Here is a 19,797-nt window from a genome sequence, read left to right on the forward strand (position 1 = left end):
GCAGTCTCTGGGCTCTAAAGACCCGGGGAGACTCGCGGGGCTCCAAGAGGCGCCTGGAGTGAGCGGAGAAGCGCAAGTACGGACGAGGGGCGCCACCTACGGGCACTGGAGCCTCCTGGCCACAGCCTGCGAACCAGCCTACTCAGTGTGGGGGAGTACCCAGGCGCAAAGGTGAGGCTTCAAGATTGCTTTTTTCCTTCACCCCAGCCCCTAAAACAGCTCTAGGCGCCTGCAACAGTGCAAGGAGGTTGTCTTTCAATATTCGTTTGCCTCGGGATTTACACAAGGCACGCTTGTGTTTTTAGCTCTTTACCCCTCTAACTTTCCAAGCCGACTTAATGCTACTGTAGTGGGTTATCATGAGCTATACCTCTGGGATGGGTAGTCCATATCGACATTGAGCAAAGACAAGGCCGCTTTTAAATACGGGCTCACTAACCTGATTTTTAAAAGCACTATTACAATGTTTTTACTGTGTCTTGGGTAGTATGCCTTTCTAGGAGGCTGATGGGGAGAAAATCCCAAATCAGCCCTTGTGGCTCATTGAGCATAGCATGTCCCTGCCTTATTTCTCCAGACGTTTGTCACGCCTATCTCTCTTCCCTTTGAAGATTTCAGTGGTTGTGCCTCTGCCTGATGAGACGTGTCTTCTGAGATAAGAGATTTTTGAAGACTCTTTTTTATTGGCTCTTTCATGGCTAGTCTAGGATGGAAGGCCTCAACACCAAAGATATCCTGCATGTTCAAATCAGCTCAACAGGAAAGGGGGGGGGGGCGGTTGCCCAAATGAAACCCTCAGCATAGGTTTAAGTTGAGGCCAAAGGTTCCCCATGGGTATCAGAGCAGTGATTAAAAGAGCGTCAGAGACAAATGAATTCTGTTTCTTATAACATGCAGAGCACTACAGATTGTAAAATAACCTCAAAATCTGTCAGCCCTACACGGCAGTCACTGAAAAGTGTGGCTCACAGGTGCCACACTCTACATTGCCTGGAACCTTGTAATGGGCGCAGCCGCCGCGTCTTTACTATCATTTGTGAGTTTAACTCAGCAGAAATAGTGCAATCTTACTTTAGAGTTATTTTACTGTAATATCGTCTGAATTTGATTGTCTCTGCCATCGAAATACGATTGTATCTGTATCGCACTGTCATGAAGACTGAATTGGATGTAAACCTGCCGCAGAGGGTAAGAGAACAGAGCAGAAATGAGCAGACGAGAGCAAGCTGGCTTGCTAATCTAGGAGCAAAAGGCCTTGCATGCATCTAAAAAAAATCTTTAAACAATTGTCTAATTGAAACAGCTCCCTTAAGTATTTTGAGGCATTTGACTGATATAAACACCCCAAGCAATTTCTCATCACCTTTAAAACAAACAACAACAACAAAAGCAGAACAAAACGTTTTTTTTTTTAATGTATGAAGAGAGCAGTACTGTAAATAACATATTAAAGAAACATTTATGTGTTGAATTAGGGTGCAGTGTGAAAGCAATTATCCTTATGTAATGAAATGAAAAACACGTTTGAATCTCCTTTTTAGCCTTATGGTTAGCAAGGGTGTTAGAAATTTTGGTGAGTATCAGATTGACAGAAAAAGGGTTAATTTATTGACCTGCCAATCTATAGTTTAGTTCTAACTACAGGATCTTTGGTTATCCCAGCTGCATTAGATAAAACATTAATTGACTAAATTAAAATTCAAGCTCACTGAGCTCAGTGTGTCTACATTCCAGAGTCATGATGAGCTAAGTAAGTTATTAGTTCTATCCAGGAACAGACTTAACTCCTCAGATCATGTTTCAGAGACTTCTTTGGCAAACAGCCCAAAGGTTAACATCCATCTAGGTGTTTATTAGCAAATGACAGCACACCACAATTGTGGGTTCAACAGTACTCTTCTCTTTGTTTTTTTCTTTTGTTGTTGCTTGTTTTTGTTGTTGCCGTTGGTGGTGGTCTTTTGATGTTGTTGTTACTGTTTTATTTTGGTTTGGTTTGGTTTGGTTTTTTGGTGCTTTTTGGACAGGGTTTTTGTTGTTGCTGTTTTTTGGTTTTTTGGTTTTTGTTTTTGATTGGTTGGTTGTTTGTTTTTTGGAGAGGGGCTCATTCACTATGCTGGAATCTAGCTCACAAAGAGCTGCCTGCCTCTGCCTTTGGCTCCTGAGCCCTGGGATTAAACTGTGCTACTGTCTGAATATTGTAAGACAAACATACTGTATTATACAAATCATTTATATTCTTTTAAGGTACTTTGTTATCCCCACTATGATTGTATTCTGACTTATGGGACGTTATGAAACAATGGTGTTTACAATACAAAGTAATCTGCTTGACACTTCAAGTCCCATAATACATACTTGCTTTTAAAATTATTTTGTTTATGCATACATTTGTGTGCCTGTGTTCCTGTGTGGCATGTGTGTGCAGATGCCCATGGAGGTTGGAAAGAGGAAGTTTGAACCTGTGGATAGAGCTAGAGTTGAGTGTAGCTGTGGACTATCTAAAGGGCCTGAGGCGCAAACTTGTGTGGCCTGGAAGAGCAGCAAGCACTCTACGACTCTGAGTCGCATAGAAGGGAAAGCAATGTGCTTGTGAGCATATAATATTTGAAATATTATACACTAAAATTCATAGCAGGAGTTGACTAGAAGAGGAACACTTCCTCTTAATTCCCTTAGGTTTTCATGTCTTACATAATTCCAGCGTATCCTTTCTTTTATTTCACGAGAGGAAATGTCTCTATTGCTTTACCAAATTGCGTGAAATGTCTAACGTCAGCCATTTTAGTCCTTTCAAAATAAATGGACTTATATACAAAAGAAGTGTTTGCCAACAGTTTTTCTCCAAATGCTAGATGAAATAGTTCCTACACGTTTTTGCTTCAAAGATTGTTATTTGTTATGAAGACATAGAAAATCACTAAAATAGCGAAAACATTTCCTAAATTTTTCCATAAATGTTCTTCCTATTAAAATAATGGTATATTTCTTATTTAGAATAAAGCACAAGTATGTTGTTAAGGGTTGTAATAGGCACAATACTTTGAATGTGTGTAATAAATATTGTTCTGTGAGCGTGTGTGTAACAGATTGTGTTCTTGTCTGAATTGACATTGGAGGACCAGCCAACCGTAGATAGCATTGTTCTTGAGCAGGTAGCCCTGGGCTCTCCAAGAAAGGTAGCTAAGCGGGAGCCAATAAGATGGAACGCTCTCAATCAAACATAAAACAAGTGGAACTAGATGTGAACACAACCACAATGCTGTGGTTTCAAAGGTATTTGGCAGCCTTGATTGAATTGTTTTATGATTGACATTAACTCTTAATCTTGATAGTGTTGGATATACTTGGAGTACCTTCAGGAAGTTTTAAATGAGCACTCTGAGGAATGCTCTGAACTGACACTGAGCAGCTTGAAGGCCCTGGATAACAATAGCACACTCCCGAAGGAGCCCCTCCTTTGATGTGATCCCCTATAAAAGCCATTTCATACTGATCGTACGTTTTTAAAGAGAGATATGATTTCTCTGAACAGAAGTCAGAATTCAAGTGCAAATATCCCTAAGAAATGTCCCGTGGCCTGAAAGTGCAGCTGCGCTGCCTGGTCACTTGAAGGAGGGGTCCTCTTTACAACAGAGTGCTCGTGCTAACACGCTTGTGGAGCACACCCAGTGCACCCCGCCATCTTGTGCCACTCGTCCGCAATAAAAATAGCCAAATAAATACTGAAAAACAGAGAAAAAATAGATTTATCCAGTGTCATATTGGGAGGAGACAGAGGCGTCTAGTGAATTTACCACCCCACATCCATCTCTAGGGTCCTGAAGTGAGATTAAAGTTTAAATAGCAGGCCAATGATATTCTTATGTAAGCAGTGCCTGTTCATGTGTGACCCCTTCAGCCAGTGGCCTCTCACTGTCCGGATTAAAGTCTCATTCCATAAGGTAGTCTGGAAAATTGTTAGAAGTGTGTGAAATCTGTTTCCAAGAAAGAAATTCCTCCTGTGGGTGAAATCTTTGCCTTGCCCTAGCATGAGATTCCATGGGTAAGTCCTCTTGCTTTGGCCTCCATTGTTTCGATAGTCCATCAGTCTGGCAGACACAAGTGTCTCTTTAAAATATTTAGGCTTATTTAATCAGTAGCATGTATGCTTTGCAGATGCCCATTTTGCACACCCATCATCGCTTTATCAGAGACTATTTATAGGTTCTGAAACCGGTTCCCGGTAGAAAAGGAGGCCATGCAAACTGAGTGATGTGTTCATAGCTGTTTAAGCAACCAAGGAGAAATGAAAGTGTGCATCATCTGGGCCCTCGTTAAACACGCCGGACTGGAACTAGCCCTGGAACTTGGCTGGGTCCTAATCTGCCTACTGCAAAACCCAGGATCTTATATTTATGGAGACCTCGCTCCAAATCCTTAACTACTCGGAAGGCTTACTCGGTAAGACATCTGTGAGGGAAGTGTGCTCACATAAAACAAACTCACACTGGAAAAGAGCCTAGTGGTTGTGCACAAATGTGGACATCAGTGTGTGGTGGTGAAGATAGCAGCTGTTCAGGTTTGTCATATCTGCAGAAGCTATTTTCTCAAGTTTTATAGCCTATATTGTATGTGCATCATTTCAGAGAGAAAAGAAATCATGTTCTTAAAATCAAACACAAAACCTCTTCTTTGGAGGTTTCTTTCTTTCTTTCTTTCTTTCTTTCTTTTTTCTTTCTTTCTTTCTTTCTTTCTTTCTTTTTTTTACTTCTGTTGAGTAAACTTGGTCAGGACATATGAAGGATAGCCAAAGCGGCTAGAGAGGCAACAGTCTAGAATTATTTTAATTGTCATGTGCTGACAGTTTATCACCTGTCCTAGGTTGTTCTATCAGAGTCACTTTATAACTGTAATGGGAAAAGTTTCCATTTGATTACATATCAGTGAAGCTTTATAATAATTCATTTGTGTGCATGTGTGTGAGACACAGAGCAACCTCTGACTCCTGAGTCAAAAGTTATTTATTTGTTTGTTTGTCTGTTTGTTTATTTTTACTTTTGATCATTTATTGACACATTTTTAATAAGACAATGCAATGGAGGTCAAATAGAGTGGCCTCTGTGTCCCCACTGGCTGGCCAAGTCAAAAGTTATTATGGTTGCTGTGAGCTATGGTGAAGAAGAGGATAAGATTGATGTTTAGATGTGCTGGGAATGGTAGAAACAGAAGGCTATATGCAAATATAAAAACAAATATTTTCTTGATGGTAATATTAAAGTATTGTCTTTCATATGAAACTGGGCCGTTGCTTACTCACTGCCAAAATGATACAGAGTTTAAAATGTTCTTTATGATCAGCATAATGAATGCCTGAGCACATCTCTTGGCAGACTGACTGGATCTTTGTCTGATACATTCTTGTGCTGATTTCTTATGATAATCTACATGAAGGAATATTGATTTTCCTTCAGGATTTTCATCATCTCCAATAAGCATAAACATTTGTTAAATTTCTAATATATTTGAGGCACAACATCATCATTTTTCCTGGGGAAAATTTAGCCATATAAGGATACAAAGAAGAACTCACAAATCAGAATGGCAAAAACAAACAATTAAAGAAAACCCACTATGGGCTGACTGACAGTGCTCATAATTCAGAGAGTGGAGAGAGCGCCAAGCAAGTCTGGGATTCTACATTCTGACATGAACTTTAAGGTGAAGTGGCCCATTGATATTCAGATGCTTTCTAAGAAAAAAGTATTTTATAAAATTTAAAGGGTACTAAAATAAATTTTTTCATAAAGGAGAACATTGTAACACAAATTGTTTTACTCTATAAGGAAGGATTTTGTAAATCTCAGGTTTTAATCTCTTAAAATAACAAATGATTATATTCTTGATCTTCCTATTATCTTCATTTCTCTTCTTTACTGTGTTTATTCTAAACCTTCCATTAGGATGCACAAGTACAATCATCATTGTGTTCTGCTCGATCTCATACATGTAGCAAGGTATTTAATGTATCGAGAACCTGTATTTACAAACTGATGAATTGATTTTGATGTTCATTATGTATTAATTTTAGGAAATGAAATTTCTAATTTTGAGAAATACTTAGTAGGTTAAATACATTTATCAGCAATCAGAAATTAGGAAGAAGTTCATTCCAGCAAGAGAAATTTGATTAACAATGCTTTGAATACATATTAGAGTCTCTGGGTTTCTCTAGCCTCTTCCCCATGACTTTGGGCATTTTGAGGGCACTTTGGCATTGTGCTTATATTTGTTAACATTTGTCTTTTCAAGAGGTCTAAATACTACCTGAAATAAAAATGAAGACATTATTGCATAACGGACGAGACTGAAATTTCACAAAGCCTTCCAAACAGGTATCTTTTTTAAGTATACAGTGTCATCAAAGTGTGGCCATGTGCACAGGCTGGAATTGGTGTGCCAGTCTCTGCATGAACACATGGATGAAGAAAGTGTTTCACAGAAGAACAAGAAATTGCAGAATATTAATAATATAATGATGCCAGCTCCAAAAGTAACATGAAATTATGGTTATTCTTTCTCTCTGGGTAGAGCCTGAGTTTATTACATGAGCTAATATTAATAGCACAGCTCTATTTCTTTTTTAAAAACTTATTTATTATATTTCCTTTTTTACATACACATTTATATTATTACACATAAATACAATCAACTACATACATCAAGAAGAACCATGAAACAATCAGGAATTATATAAACGTTTCATTCATAGTGCTTTGGCTATTTCTATTTGCAACCTTGAAGAAAACACCTTTCCTATTTTGGTGAATATAAAATCCTGAATGTAAATCAGTATCTATCATATCTCATCTCTATCAACTTAAAACATCTATCTAGACCTAAAAACATCTTAATCCATAAACAATTAAGCTTAATTGTAAGACAACTATCTGGACTTCAACCCGATCAGAGACTTGAGAAGGAAAAAAACTAATTACCTGAGTATATCAGGTGTGCAAGTTAACAGCTTGAAGATTTGCAGATGCCTTTCTTCTGCTCATACAAAGAGCAGAGAACCAACCTTAATTGCTCTGTGCATCCCGCATACCTCATACATTTATAATTTTAGGACTGTATAACGCTTGTGACATATTATATGTTTTCAGAAGAAAAGAACCAGACACTGACAAAAGATCAGACCTGACAGGAATCATTCTTTTCGGCATGCTGGACACTGACACCCTGCATCCCTCATGTTCCAGTACCAAGTGCTTCAGTTGCTGTTCCTCATCAGACCAAGACAGCTCCCAGGACAGCCTTCAGAAAAACTTCCAATCCCAATTGGTCCAGCATTTGAGACTGTCCCACACAGGACTCTAATTAAATCTGGAATTTCTCAACATTTAGAAGCTGAACCACAAATGCTATTCCTGCCTTGTTGTTGACTTAAAGCCTGGGCTCTTGGTGTTCTGTTCAGGAAGTTGTCTTCTGTGCCAATAAGTTTCAGGCTCTTCCCTACTTTTTCATCTAACAGATTTAGTGTCTCTGACTTTATGTTGAGGCCGTTAATCTACTTGGACTTGAGTTTTGTGCATGGTGATAAATATGGATATACTTGCATTTTTCTACATGTAGACATCCAGTTAGACCAGTACCATTTGTTGAAGATGCTACCCTTTTCCCATTGAATAGATGTGGGAACTCATGCCAAATTCTGCCATGTCAGAACTCCTGCGCTTAGACTGTATGCTGTGACCTTCGAGTTGCTGACCTTTACCTCAGGAGGTCTTGTGTCCTAGGCCATTCTTGGACTATTTACCCTTGAAAGAAGTAGGGAAGTCCCAACTTGGAACCACCTAGAGGATTAAGGAAGTTCTTACAGGGAATTACTCAGAGAACTAGGAAGTTCTACAGGAAGCAATTCAAGCTATTGTATTCTTGCCTGGGGGCTAGGGTGAGTGAGATTAGAATAGATCCTATTGACCTTGCTCTATATATATTCTTACTAGTAGGACATTAAAGTAAATCTTGATCAGAAGTTTCCTGACTTGATTTGTTATTTCTCGTGTCTCTGTATCCTACTTTCAATCCCCACTTCCTCTTTCAGATGAACCCTGATTCGATTTTTCCCGCGGGCTGGGACCTGACAAATAGATTTGGCATCTTTGTCAAAAATCAAGTGTCCATAGGTGTGTGTATTTATTTCTCAGTCTTTGATTTGATTCCATTGGTCAACCAGCCTATTGCAATGCCAGTACCATGCTGTTTTAATTATGGTTGCTCTATAGTATAGCTTGAGATTGGGTATGGAGATTCCTCTGTAGGATCTTTTATTGTTCAGGATTCTTTAAGCTATTCTGGTTTTTTTTATATGAAGTTGAGAACTGATCCTTCAATATTTTTAACAAATTGTGTAGGTATTTTGACATCTTCTGATGTCATCTTCAATCTCCTTCTTCAGATATTTGAATTTTTTTAAAACAAGTCTTTCACTTGCTTGGATAGAGTTACCCCTAGATACTTTATATTACTTGAGACTATCATGAAGGGAGTAGTTTCTCTAATTTCTTTCCCAGCATGATTACCACTTGTATACAGGAATGCTACTGACTTTTTTGAGTTAGTTTTGTATCTAGCCACTTTGCTGAAAGTGTTAATCAGCTGAAGGAGTTCTCTGGTGGAATTTTTGGGGTCACTTATGTACACTATCATATCATCTGTGAATAGCAATACTTTGGCTTTTTCCTTTCCAATGTGGATTTCCTTTCGTTGTCTTATTGCTGTAGCTAGAACTTCAAGAACTATATTGAAGAGATATGGAAAAAGTGGGCAGCTTTGTCTAGTCCCTGATTTTAGAGGAATTTTCTTGGATTTTTCTCCATTTAATTTGATGTTGGCTATTGGCTTGTTGTATATAGCCTTTATTATGTTTAGGCATGTGCCTTGTATCTCTGATCTCTCCATGAATTTATCATGAAGGGATGTTGAATTTTCGTAAAAGTCCTTTTCTGCATCTAATGAGATAGCCATGTGGTTTTTTTCTTTCAGTATGTTTATATGGTAGATTACATTGATGGACTCCTGTATATTGAACCACCTTACATGACTGGAATGAAACCTCCTTATTTCACGGTGAATGCTGTATTTGATGTGTTCTTGGATTCAGTTTGCGAGTATTTTATTGAGTATTTTTACATCAATGTTCATAAAAGAATTTGGTTTGAAGTTGCCTTTCATTGTTGGGTTTCTTTGTGAGGTTTAGATATGAAAGTGACTGTAGCCTCATATAATGAGTTTGGTAATGTTCCATCCATTTCTATTTTGTGGAGTAGCTTGAAGAGTATAGGTGCAAGCTCTTCTTTGAAGGTCTGGTAGAGTTCTGAGCTGAAACTATCTGGCCCTGGGATCTTTTTTGTTGGGGGACTTTTAATAACTACTTCTATTTAGGAGTATTTAATTTGTTTATCTGATCTTGATTCAACTTTTGCAAATGGAATTGATCAAGAAAATTGTCTATTTCCCTTAGATTTGCAAATGTTGTGGCATGTAAGCCTTTGAAGTAGGACCCAATGATTCTTTGTATTTCTTCAGTGTCTGCTGTTATGTCTCCCTTTTCATTGCTGATTTTATTGGTTTGGATAGTGTCTCACTGCCTTTTAGTTAGTTTGGCTAAGGGTTGGCCTATCTTGTTGGTTTTCTCAAAACCAGCTCCTGATTTTGTTGATTCTTTGAATTGTTCTCCTTGTTTCTGATTTGTCAACTTCAGCTTTGAGTTTGATTATTTCCAGACATTTACTCCTCTTGGGTGTTTCTGAATCTTTTTTTCCTATGGCTTCCATATGTGTCATTAAGTTGCCTCTATGAAATGTTTTCAATTTCTGTATGAACGAACTTAGCACTGCTTTCAACGTGTTCCATAAATTTTGTTATGTTGTACCTTCATTTTCATTGAATTTTATGAAGTCCTTAATTCCTTTATTTATTTCTTCCTTGTCCCAGTTGTCATTAAGTAAAGAGTTGTTTAGTTTCCATGTGTGTGTAGGCTTTTTGTTATTTCTGTTGTTGTTGAAGTCCAGCTTTAGACCATGATGATCTGATAAGATACAAGGTATTATTTCAATCTTCTTGTATCTGTTGAGGATTGCTTATATGATCAATTTTGGAGAAGGTTTCACGAGGTGCTGGGAAGAAAGTATAATTTTTTGTGTTTGGGTTAAAAGTTCTGAAGATATCTGTTAGATCCATGTGATTCATATTATCGGTTAGTGTCATTATTTCTGTTTAGTTTCTGTTTTATTGGCCTATCCTTAGATGAAAGTGGGTGTTGAAGCCTCCCACTATTAATGAGTAGAGATTGATGTGTGATTTAAGCTTTGTTAATATTTCTTTTACAAATGTGGGTACCCTAGTATTGGGGACATAGATGTTCAGAATTGTGATGTCATCTTGGTTAAATTTACCTTTGATGAGCATGAAGTGTACTTCCTCACCTCTTTTGGTTAATTTTGGTTGGAAGTCTATTTTATTAGACCTTAAAATGGCTACACTGGCTTGCTTCTTGTGTCTATTTGCTTGGAATATCTCTTTTCAGCCTTTTACATGGTAATTGGACAAAAGTAGAACAAGTCTAATGCTTTTTAGCTTTATCTTCAGCTTTTATCTAGAAAACAAAAGTGCATTTAATGAAGTTTGTAAATTTGCAACTAGAAAGATACATGCTATTTGTTTTGACTTTGAGAAAAAGTGTAAAAATAAAACAGTAAAAATATTTTTCAAAATATTACAATATATGGGCATAGTGGAATACACTTTAATCCTCTCACTTTGGAGGCTGAGCCAGGTGGATCTCTGAATTGGAGGCTAACCTGGTGTATAGAGCAAGTTCTAGTACAGCCAGGGTTACACAGCCTTTAAAAAAATTAAAAAGGGAGAAAAATACAATGGGCACTAGGCAGCTGCAGGGAAGGCACTACTACCAGCATTACCTACTCCTGTGTGATTCTGTTTATTTATTTAGTAGGGATGAGATGGGCATGAAAACACCATAGCAAGTCTGTGGAGGTGAGAGAGAAACTTGCAGAAGTTGGTTCTCTCTTTCCACTATGTGGGTTCCAGGGATCAAACTCGGGCTCCTTAGGTGTGGATCGCTGCCAAGTATCCTTAGCTGCTGCGTCATCTCACTTGCCATTGTGTTTTATTTTTTTATGGTGTATGGTTGCATTATTTTTACAATTAGAAGACACAGTTTCCTTCTGAGATGAATGAGTGCTTGAACTTTGTGCAAGCTTTTTCTTGAGAAAAGGTGATTTTTTTTCTGCTGGAGCAAAAAAGGTGGCTACTAACTATCCTGAGTAGGAGACACTGTGAGTGTGCTCACTGTCTTTGTTGACCAACATTTGACTTGTTCATTTCTGAAGACCTGAGAGTGCTCTCATGGCCAGTGATGCCAAAGTGGACAAGTCCAGACTGGACACTGTGCCATGGCCAGTAGAAGTTCCAAACTTCAAACAAGGAAATGAGAGAGAGGACAATGCAAACTTCCTTATGTAGGTATAAGAAAAATGAAAAGAAAAAGATTATTGCCAAGGAAAAACTAATATGCAAATGCAATATACTAAAATATATTATAATATCCAAGACAGATATATAGTTGACAGCAAGAAGGAAGATAGATAGATAGATAGATAGACAAACAGACAGAAAAGACAGTAGATAGATGATAGATAGATAGATAGATAGATAGATAAATAGATGATAGATAATATATAGATGATAGATGGACAGACAGATAGATAATAGATGATAGATAGATAGATAGATAGATAGATAGATAGATGATAGACAAACAGGTAGATAACAGATAGATGATAGATATATGATAGATGGATAGATAGGCAGATAATAATAGATAGATAGATAATAGATGATAGATAGATGTTATATAGATAGATAATAGATGATAGATAAATAGATGATAGATAGGTAGGTAGATAGATAGATAGATTGATTGATTGATAGATAGATCTATTTATAGGTATTTGGGTCTGTTTATTCTTCTACCATAGATTCCTTGCACTTGAAAATAAAGTAGGAAAATAATTGGAAAGGAAAATGGATTTTTTTACAATTTTACTAGACCAGAAATGGGGATTCTAATGTCTTCTTCCCCATGGTTGTGAGAGTTTTACAGATTATAGGGCACAGTGAAATGCAGGGCAGAATAAATCTTTGAACTTAACTGTGAAATAGTATAAGCAGTCATTTCTTGCAAGAGGAAGCAACAGGCACCATATTGTCTCTTTTCTCAGCTACAAAGAATTGCTATTTTTCCTGGTGAAGGAGTGTGTGTGTGTGTGTGTGTGTGTGTGTGTGTGTGTGTGTGTGTGTGTGTGTGTGTATGTCTTCCTGTGTTTAATTAAATCTGAGCCTGAGGAAAATGAGGTAGATACTCCAAAATAAAGATCCTCCATCCTTGAAAGATAAGCAGTCTCAGAATTTTCAGGAGTGATGAGAGATTTCTATCTGCTCCTGGCCAGGCAGTCTTTCACCCGAATTACATCCTCTGATAGACATAAGGTGTTGGAAAATTTCCTTAGGATATGAGTTTCAAGCTCTGCCTCTTGGATGCCTGTGAAACAGCAATTTGGTGGGAGAAAACTGGTGGAGCTCACGCTAAATGGAAGACAAGGCCTCTCTGTAGAACTTAGCACATCTCTCTACGTTCATAGCTCCAGATAATTTTCTCAGCATGAGTTCACTGTTACCAATAATGGCAGATTCATTAAGATCTAACTTTATCTTCTAAAGCTCAATCGGTAACCTGACAGTGGCATCATTGAAACAGTAAAAACCCCTTGCAAGTGACACCTAATAGGAAAAGCTTAGGTTCTCAGTGTGTGCTCTGCAAGGAAACATTAGATTCCATCCCTGGTCACTCTCTTCTTTGTTTCCCAGTTGCCATGAGGTAAGAATAATTTTTTTCTGATGTGCCCTCCTCACCACGATGTTCTACATCCTTATAAGCATCAGGCAAGGACAAACTGGCACCTGTGAAATCATCAGACAATAGAAACCTCTCATTGTTTGGATATGTTCATCCCAAGAGCTTCACCACAGCTGCAGAAAGCTAGTGATGGTTACGGACACACAAACCATACCTGTGCCTGTCTTCCTGGGTTTCATAACGATTTCTTTTAATTAATTAACAAAAATTATAGGATAGTAATGTAAAGCTCAGACAAACCTTTCAATTTGAATAAATTCAGTAAAATATCTAATGGTATACATGGAAGATAAGTAAGTGACTTCCCAGAAGACTATTCGATGCCCATCAGAGTACATGAGGGAGACTAGGGTTTGGATAAGTCACATTCAAGTCAAGAATGCTGGAAACTAATTGCAAGTAACAAGCACACACTGCTGAACTGTGATGGTCTTTACGCATGTGAGCAAAAGGCCCATATTGGGAGAAGTTTGCAACAAGACTTGAAGACAACTGTCAGATTCTTCCCTCGGCTTTGCACCCACCCTTCCTTTCCAGAAACACCACAGTATAGATTAGCCATATTCCTGTGAAATCCATATCGCTGCAATGAGGAAATATTCTCACATCTCATGGTTCTCAGCTCTTCAGGGAAAGAATTAAGAACTAATCAGATAATCTTTTCTATAATTTATTCTTTATAATCATTAGAGTGTAACAGGATTAACAATTCTATGAGAGGTAAAATAATGATTATTAAGGTTTGTTGTTTTCATTACTCTCTTAAATTTTGCTCTTAGTGTGATATAAGCAGCCAGTTTTTGAAACTCGTTGTGCCTGTTTTACCTAGAAGATGCTCAGAAGACAGTGAGGACTTTCTTTTGCGAAAAATGAACTATTTTGTCATCAACATTTGGGTTGCCTGCCAAAATGTCAACAAATGACACTGAAAGAAGAAGGTTGAGAGAAATTTCAGATTCTATGTTATGCGAACACATTATTACCATTCCTTCCTGGGGTTAAGTATGTTAATTAAGTCCTGGCATCTGGGCTTGGTTTTTATAACACTTTATGTGATTTGATCAATATAATTATCCCACTGAGAATTATGATTATTATAAGTGCCATAGTATCCTGTAAATATACAATTCACGTGTGTTGATTTTTTAAAAAAGTTTAAAATATATTTGTATTTTACAAGACAAAAAGGTAAAAGAAAGGATGGTGAATCCTCAGTGGTTATGTTCTCTTGCTGTGTTCTTGCAGAAGACCTGGGTTTGGTTCCCAGGGTTGACATGGCAACTCAGATCACTCATAAGTTCAGTTCCAGTGGATCAAATGAACTCTTCTCACCTCAGTGAGCAGCAGGCACGCAACCAAGTTACACAGATATGCATACAAGCAAGACACTCATGTACATAAAATAAACAAATCCTTAAGAGAAAAGGCAGGAGTTTTTCTTAACATTTGATGTCATTTCTTACAGGTATATGATTAAGTTGCATCCATTTATATAAAATGACACAATTGTGATGATTATAAGAAATAAGTTTATCAGAAAGCTAGAATCCACTTAAAATTAGCTGTCATTTTTTTCGTATTAAAACTTCTTTGACACTACACACACTGGTGCAAGTAACTCTCATTAAACTCAGTGTGTTTCACATGGAAAGGCTGGAAACTTGGAATATGTTCTTTGGTGCAAAAAAGGAAACATTTCAGTAAGAGAGAAGAGCATGGAGGATGAAAAAAACTAAAATGAGTTTAAAGTAAAAGAAATATTATTAGATGTTTGTAATATTATGAATAAATTGAGAATATTGATGTTCACTGTTTTTCCTAATAGAACTTTAAGTGAACATCTGAAATAAAATAATAATTACCATGGGGAAATATTCTCTCTATAGACACAGGAACTGAGCCAAGTTATAGGACTTGTTACATCAAAGAACTATGTTTATTAAGATTCCGTGGTTGTGCACTACGAGTTCAGACACCAGACAAGCATCTTACGAAGTCAGCGTCTGTCGTCAGTAGGTAAACACTCCGAGCACAGGATAGCTTTGCCCCTAAGGTCCCATTCCTGTGCTTGTGTGGGCCATGTGAGCCACTGTATGCAAGCAGGTAAGTGTAAGCGGCCCGTGGCTGCTGACAACGTCCTCACCACTGAGCCATTCTCACAATCACAGAGTGTTGGGCCACTGTCCCTCCAGCTTAGGACCAAGATGAGGGAGTGTAGAACAGAACTCCTCACTTGCATGCACATCCAACCTGCACAGGAAATGAGCCTGTGTTACAAGCTCCTAAGGTTTCTGGTTATTGAATACTCTAGCTGTTCTGACTAGAACACATCTGTTCATTTGGTTCTTTACAGCTGCTAAGAAATTTTAATTTTGGTAACCTGCTGTCCTTCCTCTGAGTGTCACCAGGTCTCCCCCTCCAGAAGACATGGTCAAAGGTGAGGCACCAGAGTATGTGAGAAAGTCATATCCCATTCTCCACTCTACTGTGGAGAATGTTCTGACCATTGGCTAGATCTGGGTAGGGGTTTAAAGTTTGACGGCCTGTATTGTCTTTGGCTGGTGCCTTAGTTTGAGCGGGACCCCTGGGCCCAAATCTGCCTATCATAATGAACAGTCACAGGGGAGGGGAATAAGGGGAAAATGGGAGGGAGGGAAGAATGGGAGGATACAAGGGATGGGATAACCATTGAGATGTAACAAGAATAAATTAATAAAAAAAGGAAAAAAAAAGAAATTTTAGTTCTGATACTATTTGTCATGAGGCTCATAAGGATACAGAAAGAAAACAGGAAGAAAGAATAAATCCCATCACTAGTATTCCGCTGGTTTATAGTTCTACAGCTTACCTGAACACGATCAAACTTCTTTTGTCATGTTCTGAAACATGTGTGTAACTTTCGGTCAGTATTATAAAGGAAGCAAGCAACGGAATGGGAGTGCAGCTCTGGGGTAGGACATTTGCCTAGCATATGCACAGACCTGGACTTAATATCTAAGAAGCACTCCATGCACCAAAAAGGGAACCATTTACGCCTGCAATGAAGACCCATTTACTGTGAGTTTAGAGTGCTTTCAGAAAAGGCAGTAATTACAGAGAATAATAAAGTAGTCCCTTTCTGCCTCTGTTTCTGTTTCACAGCGGTAAACACACGGGAGAGTTACAGAGTAATGAAAAGGCCTCACCAGAAGAACTGCAGGCTCTGGGATGAGCAATAACTGAAGGCGAATCGCCAGACTGCCTCAAAGAAAAGGAGAAAAGTGAAAATTAAGCCAATGTACAGCCGATTGCTGACAGGTGGGCTCCGGGTGTCGTGAAGCCTGGGAGCTGAAGGTGGAGAATCATAATGGCTCTTCTGAGGCGAGCAGGGGTCAGGGAAGAATCGCAAACCCACAGAGAGCGATAGTTAAGGATTTGAGATAAAAACCAAATTATACACAGAGGTATGCTTTTAAACTAGGACCATAAAAGCTGAAGTTGTTTCCATCCTTTTTATACAGATATCCAAACAGTAACTGAAGGAAGAAAACATGCAATTTTTTTCATCCTCAAACATTTCACTGTTCTGAAAGATAATATACCACTTTTCCATATTTTCAGTAGGATTTACCATTTTTGTCACTTAAACAAATGAAAGTATGGCAAATTTGGCATATACTATTGTTTTGACTTTTAGTATGATTTTATACTGTATTCAGGTATGAAAATCTCAGTAAAATATAATAAATCTGAAAAATCACTTTTGATTTTCTTGTTACCAACTCAGTGAAAACAATATCTAAGCTAGGAATATGAGGTGGATCTACATGAAGGTGCCTCTGAGAGTGCATGGACTACCCAAGGATTGCATGACAACAAACAGGAAGGGCATGCCAAAAAGCAGGTAGACACAGACTTGGCACTTAGCACTGTCCTAATGAGGATAGAATGCTGACAACTTTTAGCCTCACAGTATCCAGGCATGTGGGTGCATGTCTGAAATTTAATACTTAGAACACAGGGGTAAAGATCAGAAGTTCATGGCTATCATGGACTGTCAAGTGATACCCTGTTTTGTTTTTCTTTCTTTCTTTTTTCTTTCTTTCTTTCTTTCTCTTCTTCTTTTTCATCTCCTCCTCCTCATCTTGTTCTTGTTCTTCTTCTTCTTGTTCTTCTTGTTCTTCTTCTTCTTTTCTTGTTCTTCTTGTTCTTGTTCTTCTTGTTCTTCTTCTTCTTCTTCTTCTTCTTCTTCTTCTTCTTCTTCTTCTTCTTCTTCTTCTTCTTCTTCTTCTTCTTCTTCATGTCAGGAATTGTCTAAAGAAGCAATGATGGCATTAATATATTGAGGATAAACAATGGTTTTCCTATTGGATTTATAGCCTGCTCAACTAGAGGGAATTCATACCTGGTACTGTAAAACTAATCAAGATCTGCGGCTGGAGAAGCCAACCAGTGACCAAGCATTCAAGCATGTGAGTCTGTGGGGCCATTCTCATACAGATCGTTCTAGTTTCCCTGCCTGTTTTGCATCTGTGCTTATGGCACAATCTGTGCTATCCCAGTGCTGATCCTAACAAGGGACATTGCTCTGTGTGTATGGACAGCATGGAAAACATGCTGTGAGAAGAAGAGAAGGCTTCCTCACAGAACTCTTTAATAGACTTCTACAAGAGAAGAAGTTACTTTATTGAACCCAACTAACCCAAAAGAGCATTCAAAACTGTAATTAGATGCCATCACCATATATATTCACATGTCGTTTCCAACATTTATGTGATAATTTTTGTATATGATTCCTTTCTATCTGTTGCCTACTTTTATGTAGCTGAACACATCTACACATACACATATGCCTTATGCTGGGTCAGGGCCATGAGAGTGTAAATATCTCAAGACTGAAATTATTAGTTTAGCTTAAGTCAGCATGGGAAATCCAAGGCATAGTAAGTTTGGCTAAGTTGATTTCATAAAGTCAGATTTAACCTGAACATTTGCAAGTGCATAGTAGGACATCAAGTACATAGTCTTGAGTGGTCTCAATTCTCAATTATTAACTTGGCTGCAAGGTCTAACGAACCTTTGTTTTCTTTGAAGTCAAGAGATATTAGCAGAAGAATGTATTACCACACATAGATAAATCTAGGTCTCCCACCTCTTCAAGGAAGACTCTTTTCAACAGAGACTACTACAGACCCGGTCAAAGTGCTGAGAAAAAGTGACTCTGGAATGCTTATCCTCAAACAAGACATCTGTAATACATTCCTAATATCCAAGGTTCAGGGAACATTGAGAAGGAAAGGGCAGAAAGCTTGTAAGGGCGGCAAACCCAGAAGGACTGCTTTGAAATCATGTTTCTGGACATGACAGGTGTCTTAAACCCATGAAATCTCCACAATGCAGTTACCTGTGCAAAACTTTTAGAAGAGCAGACTTGTAAACACCCCATTTAAAGAATGATATGCATTCCATAACCACTGAGGGCCAGGGAGTCAGTTTTCTTCAGAGAAAGACTTCTATAACAGAAGACTGTCTAAGCCAAAACTGTCAGGTCTATGTCCATACACATGTAACAACATTGACTAGACTCAGAAGATTATATGTAAGCACACACACACACACACACACACACACACACACACACACACACACACACACGTGATTGGAGGAATGAGTCATAGGCCACATGGAAAGGATTAGGCTCTAGAATGTCCAGAAACTAAATCTGGACACACAGAGGGTTTGCACAACTGTATGCCAAACCTCAGGAAAATGCATTGACAAGATCAGCTCAGTGAGGACCCTGTGTTGGCAGCAACCTTGGGTGTTTTCATATATTACTGCTAGGAGATATCACCAAGCTGGAGGAGGATTACAGAAGCTCTGACTCTCCTCTCTCTTGCTCCACACATTTGTTTCCTTGTTCTTGGCTTTAATCATTTTCCTGCAACTATGATAAACTAACTAAATGCAGACACGTGGGGTCTAGTTCTATGAATCCTCCTCGTTTGTCTCTGTACCACAGGGTGCTCATGAGGGCTTTGCAAACGCAGTAGCTGCTATCCGGGGAAGATGTGTAAGCATTTTTCCCTCTTGACCCAGTCTTACAACATAAACATGCATGCATAACAGTTCAGAGTTTGGATATGTTCCAGTGAGAAAGATCCACGGAGAATATATGGGACCTTCTAAGGCTAGAAGTCATTTCTTAAGTAACACTATGAAATTGGCTATCACATGTACGGGATGGTTGAGAATATCCATAGAAGAAAATGATACAAGCCATGATCTGAAACAACAAGGCATCAAAATGCCCGCCATTAACCCCCCAGGCTACAGGACTTGAGTGCCTTTCATGTAGTGGCCTTTGTGTCCATGCAGCAATGCATCTGCTATATTTTGGCCTGCAGTATGCTGGACAGCAGAGCACCAAACAATTCCCTTTGCCAATTAGCAAGTTCCCCCCCCCCTTTTTTTTTTGTGGCAGCAAAGGGCAAGTTCCCAGAAGCCTGTGTGGTCCAAGTGAAATGAGCATTCAACCGGCCAGAGAGGGTCATGCTTCTAACCCTGCCTTCACCGAACACCAGGCGCCTCAGAGAGATGCCAGCTGTTAGATGGGGGCACAGACCCACATCGCCCCTGTAAGTGTTTGTGAGTTTACGGATGATTTAAACTTTTCTATAAAAGTCATAAATTCTCAAATATTTAATTATAGCAAAATAGCTCATTGGCAGTCATTGTGAAGAATGACATGAAAAACAATTAGATGAAAATATCTTGACTCATATGGGGTTGCAGGGTTCTTTGAAGAGAGAGTTTGAGAAAACACCTTTCTCTACCAG

General features: G+C 38.5%; 1 long non-coding RNA gene across 1 annotated transcript; it reads left to right on the forward strand.

Moving 5' to 3' along the window:
* The first annotated feature begins 31 nt into the window (after positions 1-31).
* Positions 32-19,590, forward strand: LOC311596316. The gene is made up of 4 exons (XR_014778797.1): positions 32-171; positions 16,121-16,422; positions 17,266-17,430; positions 19,443-19,590. It is a non-coding gene; the product is annotated as an uncharacterized lncRNA (long non-coding RNA).
* Positions 19,591-19,797: the final 207 nt, after the last annotated feature.

Source organism: Acomys minous (assembly GCF_964271855.1).
Source record: "Acomys minous genome assembly, chromosome: 4".
Taxonomy (NCBI): Eukaryota; Metazoa; Chordata; class Mammalia; order Rodentia; family Muridae; genus Acomys; species Acomys minous.